Here is a 9,325-nt window from a genome sequence, read left to right on the forward strand (position 1 = left end):
CACGTGTGTTAAGTGCATGACACCCACTGGCTCCATGGCTTTAGACAAGTTGCTTGACCTCTACGTGTCTCACTTCCCCTGTTGTGATGAGTTAGTAATAGGGTTATTATGAGGATTTTCAGATAAAGTAGTATGTAACTATTTCATAATATTCCTTCACTACCATAGTATACATTCATTTATTTTTAGAAATATTATTGGTATTAATAACCCAGTTATACTTGAAATAACTGAGGTGAAAATGACACAGGTTTGTGAAAACTAAGGCCAGAATGAAGCTAGGAATTTGGAAAAATTGGACATACAATCCCATACACCATCATGCATTCTTGCTGCAGACAGTTTTTCTCTTTTCTATAGTCTGGATAGAGCAAAAATGGCCACAAGTCGACACTTTCCTTGGCTCACTTCTCAATTCAAAGTATTATTCAAGCTTAGCTTGTATATTCCTTTAGTTTCTAAGTATTCTTATTGACAAGTTTTGAATCAGGTGTTGTTCCTTGATTCAAACAACTGTGGCCAGGACATGGGATGATGTTATACCAGGGAACATCTCTCAGAGTAACCATCTAGGCCGAGGAGGAAGGAAAGGAGATTTTTCACAAAAGGGCAGAAGTGAACAGTTTCCAGCGAAGAGCAGTAACTCTTTGAGGGAAAGAACAATTATTTTCCACCACAGATTCTGTTAATAACAATGTGGCAAAATCTGAGAAACATTTTAAAATCTTCATTTTGCTTGATATCTCTATAGCTAAAAAGCCTCCTGATGAGAGTAAAAGAGGAGAGTGAAAAAGTTGGCTTAAAGCTCAACATTCAGAAAATGAAGATCATGGCATCTGGTCCCATCACTTCATGGGAAGTAGATGGGGAAACAGTGGAAACAGTGTCAGACTTTATTTTTTTGGGCTCCAAAATCACTGCAGATGGTGACTGCAGCCATGAAATTATAAAAGATGCTTACTCCTTGGAAGGAAAGTTATGACCAACCTAGATAGCATATTGAAAAGCAGAGACATTACTTTGCCAACAAAGGTCCATCTAGTCAAGGCTATGGTTTTTCCAGTGGTCATGTATGGATGTGAGAGTTGGACTGTGAAGAAAGCTGAGTGACAAAGAATTGATGCTTTTGAACTGTGGTGTTGGAGAAGACTCTTGAGAGTCCCTTGGACTGCAAGGAGATCCAATCAGTCCATTCTAAAGGAGTTCAGCCCTGGGTGTTCATTGGAAGGAATGATGCTAAAGCTGAAACTCCAGTACTTTGGCCACCTCATGTGAAGAGTTGACTCATTGGAAAAGAGTCTGATGTTGGGAGGGATTGGGGGCAGGAGGAAAAGGTGACGACAGAGGATGAGATGGCTGGATGGCATCTCCGACTCCATGGGCATGAGTTTGAGTGAACTCTGGGAGTTGGTGATGGACAGGGAGGCCTGGCGTGCTGCGATTCATGGGGTCGCAAAGAGTCAGACACGACTGAGCGACTGAACTGAACTGAATGCAATTAATCAAATTCCCTAAAAATATTGTCTTTCCTTGGAGACTATGACATATTTATTTCTCGCTTTTTCATTGCCCTTTCTATGCCTGTGTTTGATGTATTTTTCACCACCATCCCATAGTTGACTACTGTTTTTTTTTTTTCTTTTTTTTAATTTTTTTCTGGGTATTTTTCTCTTTGTATATTTTCTTCTAGGGCTTCCCATTGGCTCAGTGGTAAAGAATCTGCCGGCCAAAGCTGGAGCCACAGGAGATGTAGGTTTGATCCCTGGGTTGGGAAGATCCCCTGGAGGAGGTAATAGCAATGCACTCCAACATTCTTGCATAGGAAATCCCATGGACAGAGGAGTCCACGGGGCTGCAAAGAGTTGGACATGACTGAGTGACTGAGCATGCACATATTATCTTCTAGGTAATCTTATCAACTACAAATTTCAAAAACCATTTGCTGATGGCTCCAGATTTATATCTAGAGGTCCAGACTGTCCACTCAGCTTTTACATTGGATTTTCTCACAAGGATGTTGAACTAAACATGTCCAAAACAGAACTTAAAAGTTTCCCTTTTGAACTAGCTTCTGATCCATTACTCTACCACTTGGTATTTTATGCACACTCTCTCCAGAAACAGGCATAACAGAGGATAACTGACTGCATTAGGGCTTCTATTTTATTGAAAGCTCCATTTTTAGTAATTCTAGAAAGATGAAAGGAAATTCCTTAAACTCACAGTAATAATGTAGTGGAAAAGAGCCTATCAAATGTCAAAGAGGTAGTTAATTTAAGGTTATTGACATGGATTTAGTTCTTCAAAGCTGAGTTGCTGCCTGATAGCTTTAAGTAAATATAGGAGACACAGATCCTAACTGCTTACATATAGTCTGTAAGCTTTATGGGCTTCCCTCGTGGCTCAGTGGTAAAAAATCTGCCTGCAATGCAGAAGACATGGGTTTGATCCCTGGGTTGGGAAGATCCCCTGCAGGAGGAAATAGCAACTCACTCCTGTATTCCTGACTGGAAAATTCCATGGACAGAGGAGACTGGTGGGCTACAGTCCATAGGGTCACAAAGAGTGACACGACTTAGTGACTAAACAATAACAGTAAGCTTTCTTGAAAATCTTACATAAATGAAGATTGCTCTGTGATATTTAGGGATGGAAACAACTCATAAAATAACAGACTTGGGATTAGAAGCACCATCCATTCGATTCCAAGGGAGGTGTGTCAGGATCAAAACAGAAAGCAAAACAAAACTGAGCAGTGAGGAAATTTCAGAGACAGGAAATTCACGGAAATGTTTAACCCATACTTGAAAAAGCTCTCTAGCCCATGCACCTAGGACAGGCTGTGATCCCTGGTAGAAGCTGTGTGTTTGTATATTGACCAGACAGAGAGCAACCACATCCTAGAAGACCCTGAAATCCATCATGGTAGCACAGCTACTCAGTGAGGCTGGAAAAGGAGAATCCTGCAGGTAGCTCCCAGACTAGCATTTGAAATGGAGGGAAAGATGAGTTAACACTCTAGGATACAGCTCTTTATGTGATGAAATTGTATTTCTTTCTTTCTTTTTTTTTGGCCCTGCAGCTTGTGGGATCTTGGTTCCCTGATCAGAGATTGAATTCTGGCCCTTGGCAGTGAAAGCGGGAGTCCTAAAAACTGGACTGCCAGGGAATTCCCTGTGATGGAATTTTTGCTTTATAGAATACATAAAGGAAAGCATTTTTGCCTAGGAAACTCCAGCATTTTTTAAAACAGTATACTTTTATTGTAGTAAACTAGATATGTGATTATTGGGGCACAAAAATGAACTTCTATTAGGGAAGATAAATATTAGTGTTTAAATGATAATATTTGAATCCTGGGATAATGGAATTGGAAGGTAGCCTAGAAATAATCTATTTCAACCATTTCATTTTCCATTTATGGAAACAGACAAGAGAAGTGAGGCATGAGAGGAATCTGTGTAGAGAGAATTGTCGTGCCACATTTGACCCCCCAAAATGACCATGTAAACCTCTCTTCTTCTATTAATGTATTAGAGTAAGTTGCATACCCCTGTTACTTTTCAAATCTGTAGCAAAGAAATCCATTGCAAAAATAATCACATATGACTGATTTTTTATTTTCCCATAATACAAAATAATTAACAAAGAATGCATGTTCATTAAATACAACTTAGAAAATATAAGAAGATAGGATATTAAAGAGGATGATTGTATGATAGTAATGATGTTATTAATAATAATAGAAAAATCATTCATAGTCCTATCACTGTTAGGTAGGTATTTAGGATTCAAACTGATCTCTAAATCCAACCCCAGACATGCCCTAATTGGCCCAGGAGAGCTCACAGATATGCTACAAAATAACCACAGAGACTTTTCTAACTCCCAGCTATCCGCCCTACAGGGGTGGCTCCAACTCTGGGCACAGGTGCCCTTCATGCACAGCTCAAGTGACCTCAGGCAATGGGAGGCCCATTAAGGGTTCATTAATATTCCATATATACATACATCTGATTAGAATAGACTGAATTACGGGAAAGACATGCACAATAGACCCTGCTGCTGCTAAGTCGCTTCAGTCATGTCCAACTTGGTGCCACCCCAGAGATGGCAGCCCACTAGGCTCCTCTGTCCCTGGGATTCTCCAGGCAAGAATACTGGAGTGGGTTGCCATTTCCTTCTCCAATGCATGAAAGTGGAAAGTGAAAATTGAAAGTGAAGTCGCTCAGTCATGCCCGACTCTTAGCGACCCCATGGACTTGAGCCTACCAGGCTCCTCTGTCCATGGGATTTTATAGGCAAGAGTACTGGAGTGGGGTGCCATTGCCTTCTCCCAATAGAGCCTGCTGTTATGTAATTTGCAACTCTCAATCAAAACTCTCAGTCCACGACCACCTAGATGAATATGTAAAAACCCAATCTTGAAAACCCTCTACCTCATCATTCTGGTGCCAGTGCTTCTCTCAACCTGACCCACCTCTCCCTTGAGATGTTCTTTCAGTTCTTTCTCCAATACACTTATTTTTGTCATAGTTAAGACCCCAGATTCTTCTTTGTGTCCTTAACAAGAACTGAGACCCTTAAGCGAAGGTCCTCTTTGACTCTCCCCAGATCTGGTAACATCACTCAAAGATAGTCATTATTATTATTTGAGTACATATTTTCTTTAACTTCATCTAAAGACATAGACTCAAAGACATAGATTAAGAGTGCAGGCTTTCCTTTGAGGGAGATAAGTTTCAAATCTCAGTCTTCTGCCAGCAGATGTCTGACCTTGAATGTATGTTCTGATGTCTTGGTGCTCGTTTTCTCATCTGTGAGCTCAAGATGCTACCAGCATCTGCCTGATAGGCATGTGAATATTTAATTATGAAACCTTAGTCCATTTCAGGAATAAAGCATGCAAAGCTGCTAGTTTTTGTTATTTTAATAAATACTTTAAAATCTATGCTTGAAAAATGTAGCAAATACTAATAGCTGTACTCCAGTGGAGGTGATGGAATTCCAGTTGAGCTATTTCAAATCCTGAAAGATGATGCTGTGAAAGTGCTGCACTCAATATGCCAGCAAATTTGGAAAACTCAGCAGTGGCCACAGGACTGGAAAACGTCAGTTTTCATCCCAATCCCAAAGAAAGGCAATGCCAAAGAATGCTCAGACTACCACACAACTGCACTCATCTCACATGCTAGTAAAGTAATGCTGAAAATTCTCCAAGCCAGGCTTCAGCAATATGTGAACCATGAACTTCCTGATGTTCAAGCTGATTTTAGAAAAGGCAGAAGAATCAGAGATCAAATTGCCAATATCTGATGGATCATCAAAAGGGCAAGAGAGTTCCAGAAAAAAAAAAAAACACATCTATTTCTGCTTTATTGACTATGCCAAAGCCTTTGACTGTGTGGATCACAGTAAACTGTAGAAAATTCTGAAAGAGATGGGAATATCAGACCACTTGACCTGCCTCTTGAGAAATTTGTATGCAGGTCAGGAAGCAACAGTTAGAACTGGACATGGAACAACAGACTGGTTCCAAATAGGAAAAGGAGTATGTCAAGGCTGTATATTGTCACCCTGCTTATTTAACTTATACGCAGAGTACATCATGAGAAACACTGGGCTGGGAGAAGCACAAGCTGGAATCAAGATTGCTGGGAGAAATATCAATAACCTCAGATATGCAGATGACCCCACCCTTATGGCAGAAAGTGAAGAGGAACTAAAAAGCCTCTTGATGAAAGTGAAAGAGAAGAGTGAAGAAGTTGACTTAAAGTTCAACATTCAGAAAACTAAGATCATGGCATCTGGTCCCATCACTTCATGGGAAATAGATGGGGAAACTGTGGAAACAGTGTCAGACTTTATTTTTTTGGGCTCGAAAATCACTGCAGATGGTGACTGCAGCCATGAAATTAAAAGATGCTTACTCCTTGGAAGGAAAGGTATGACCAACCTAGATAGCATATTGAAAAGCAGAGACATTAGTTTGCCAACAAAGGTCTGTCTAGTCAAGGCTATGGTTTTTCCAGTGGTCATGTATGGATGTGAGAGTTGGACTGTGAAGAAAGCTGAGCACTGAAGAATTGATGCTTTTGAACTGTGGTGTTGGAGAAGAGTCTTGAGAGTCCCTTGGACTGCAAGGAGATCCAATCAGTCCATTCTAAAGGAGATCAGTCCTGGGTGTTCATTGTAAGGACTGATGCTAAAGCTCAAACTCCAATACTTTGGCCACCTCATGTGAACAGTTGACTCATTGGAAAAGACTCCGATGCTGGGAGGGGTTGGGAGCAGGAGGAGAAGGGGACGACAGAGGATGAGATGGCTGGATGGCATCACCGACTCACTGGACATGAGTCCAGGTGAACTCTGGGAGTTGGTGATGGACAGGGAGGCCTGGCGTGCTGCGATTCATGGAGTCGCAAAGAGTCAGACGTGACTGAGCAACTGAACTGAACTGAACTGAATGTATACATGTCTAACATATGGGCAATTGCATGTTCTACTTTATTTAAGCCCCATTTATGATTAAAAAATTTCATGATATAATATTCACATTAAAATATCATTTTATGTCTAAAAATTAAAGAATATATGTAATCAACCTTCTTTCTTGACATTTAAGGTCTTTCAAAATTTTTGCAATTATAAATAATGCTGAGATGAATATGTTTATATATAGTCTCTTTTTAAGGATACATTCACAAATGGAACTATCACATCAAATATTAGGTATATTTATAAAATTTATGATTCATCTTACTGGATTGCTTTCCCAAGGGGTTACATCAGTTTGTACAAACATTAGCAATGCATGAGATTTTTTCCATCTTTTAGTACACTTGAAAGCATTACATTCTGACATTTCCAAAAAAAATCTTTGCAAATTTGATATTTAAGCAATGAGATTTCATTGCGATGATTTCAATTTTTTATGACTCAGATGACTGCCAAGTTAGAACATCTTCGCATTGCTTTTTAAGCAAATGCCTTTCTGCTAAAGGAGAGAGATTCTTTTCTCATTTACCTATAGATGTCCAAGTGCATTTCCTACTTATTTGTTTAGGCTATCTGCTTATTATTGATAACAATCCTATTCCATGTTTCTTAAAAGTATGATTTATTAACAACACATTTACAACATTTTAAAAAATGTCTTTTATTTGTTCATTATTTTAATTTATATGTACTTTGATCTTAATGAAAGTGAAAGTTGCTCAGTCGTGCCAGACTCTTTGCGACCCCATGGACTATACAGTCCATGGAATACTCCAGGTCAGAATACTGGAGTGGGTAGCCTATTCCTTCTCCAGTGGATCTCCCCAACCCAGGAATCAAACAGGGATCTCCTGCATTGCAGGTGGATTCTTTACCGACTGACCTATCAGGGAAGCTCTTGTTCTGAATATTTCGATAAATTTATCAAATAACTCCAAAACTGTTCTGATTTAGGAATTATGTGTCTGATATGTGTATTTGGTTCCTTACATTTGGTTGTTCAGGCCTGGGTCAGAATCATACCCTTTCAATTTTTGTAGCTTTATAGAATTTTAATTTCTGATTAGACTAGTTCTTCCACAATGGACTTCTGTTTTCAAAAAACTTCTCTGCTATTTTTACAAACTTATTTTTTACAAGATAAATTTGGATTAATCTTTTTTAGTTAAATAGACAATCTGTTATGACTTTGATAGAAAATATGTTCTACTATAAAGCTACTTAATATATAATTCTACTTTAGAATCTTTAGTCTTTTCATACAGATATATGATTTATGTGCTGATGACTCAAGTATTAGTTTATATTTCCAAAAGTATTCTGTTTCCTACAAATACCTTTGCATATTGCCTGTTGAAATTATATTTAAGTATTTTATTCCTTTAGCTATGGTTAATCAGATATTTTCTGATTAAGTATTTTTAATTCCAATTTTTACTAAATATATGTTTACCATTCATTGGGTTTACTGAATTCTCAGTGATTCCAACAGTTCCTTGGGTGATTCCTTCAGGTAAAAGTGCCTGTATTAGCTATCTTTTGCCACATAACAGATTACCCCCAAACTGAGTGACTTTCAACAACATTTATTATCTCACGTTTTCTGTGGGTCATGCATCTACACACAGCTTAGTTGAGTCTTTTAGGTGTCATACTCACAGGCTGCAATCAAGGTGTTGGGCAAGGCCATCTAAGTCATCTTAAAAGCTTGAGAGCAGGATGAACCTTTTCTAGACTCATTCATTTTGCTTTAGTTAGGATTCAGTTCTTTGTGGGCCATTGAGGTAAAGACCTCAGTTACTTGCTGGCTCTTGAATAGTGACTGCCTCAGTTGTTTGCAACCTGGACCTCTCCTTGGCCAGCTTGCTTCACGGGAGAGCCAGAGGGAGACAGACATATTAGGATGGAGAAAGCCAGCAAGTTGGAAGTCACAATTTTAACACCACATCCAAGAAGTAGTATCCCATCATTCTTGCCATATTGTGTCGGACAGAAGTGAGTCACTGTGTCAGGTCCAGACTACACCCAAGGGGAGGGGATTATACATGCAGCAAAAACCCAAAAAGTTGTGAACCACTGGCAGTCAATTCAGAAGCTGCCTACTGTAGAATCTTTTGAATGATCTGACAAATACATAAGTTCAACTGTAATTTTATTTATTTATTTTATTTTAAAATCAATTTCATTGGAGTATAACTGCTTTATAATGTTGTGTTTCTACTGTACAGCAAAGTGAATCAGGTATATGTACATTTTTGATCAAGGAGATCAAACCAGTCAATCCTAAAGGGAATCAACCCTGAATATTCATTGGAAAGATTAATGCTGAAGCTGAAGCTCACATACTTTGCCCACCTGATGCTAAGAGCCGACTCATTTGAAAAGACCCTAAAGCTGGGAAAGGGTGAAGGCAGGAGGAGAAGGGGATGACAGAGGATGAGATGGTTGGATGGTATCACTGATTCAATGGACATGAGTTTGAGCAAGCTCTGGGAGACAGTGAAGGACAGGGAAGCCTGGAGTGCTGCAGTCCATGGGGTTGCAAAAAGTCAGACACAATTGAGGAACTGAACAATAACAGTATACATATAGCTTCTGTTTTTGGATGTCCTTCCCATTTAGGTCATGACAGAGCACTGAGTACAGTTCCCTGAGCTGCACAGTAGGTTCTCATTAGTTATCTTTTTTGCACATAGTATCAGTAGTGTGTGTATGTCAGGCACAATCTCCTAGTTCATCCTACCCACCCCCAACCCCCACCTTTACACCCTTGGTGACCATACATTTGTTCTCTAGTCTGTGTCTCTATTTCTGTTCTGCAAATAAG

Source organism: Bubalus bubalis, chromosome 7 (genome assembly GCF_019923935.1).
Source record: "Bubalus bubalis isolate 160015118507 breed Murrah chromosome 7, NDDB_SH_1, whole genome shotgun sequence".
NCBI lineage: Eukaryota > Metazoa > Chordata > Mammalia > Artiodactyla > Bovidae > Bubalus > Bubalus bubalis.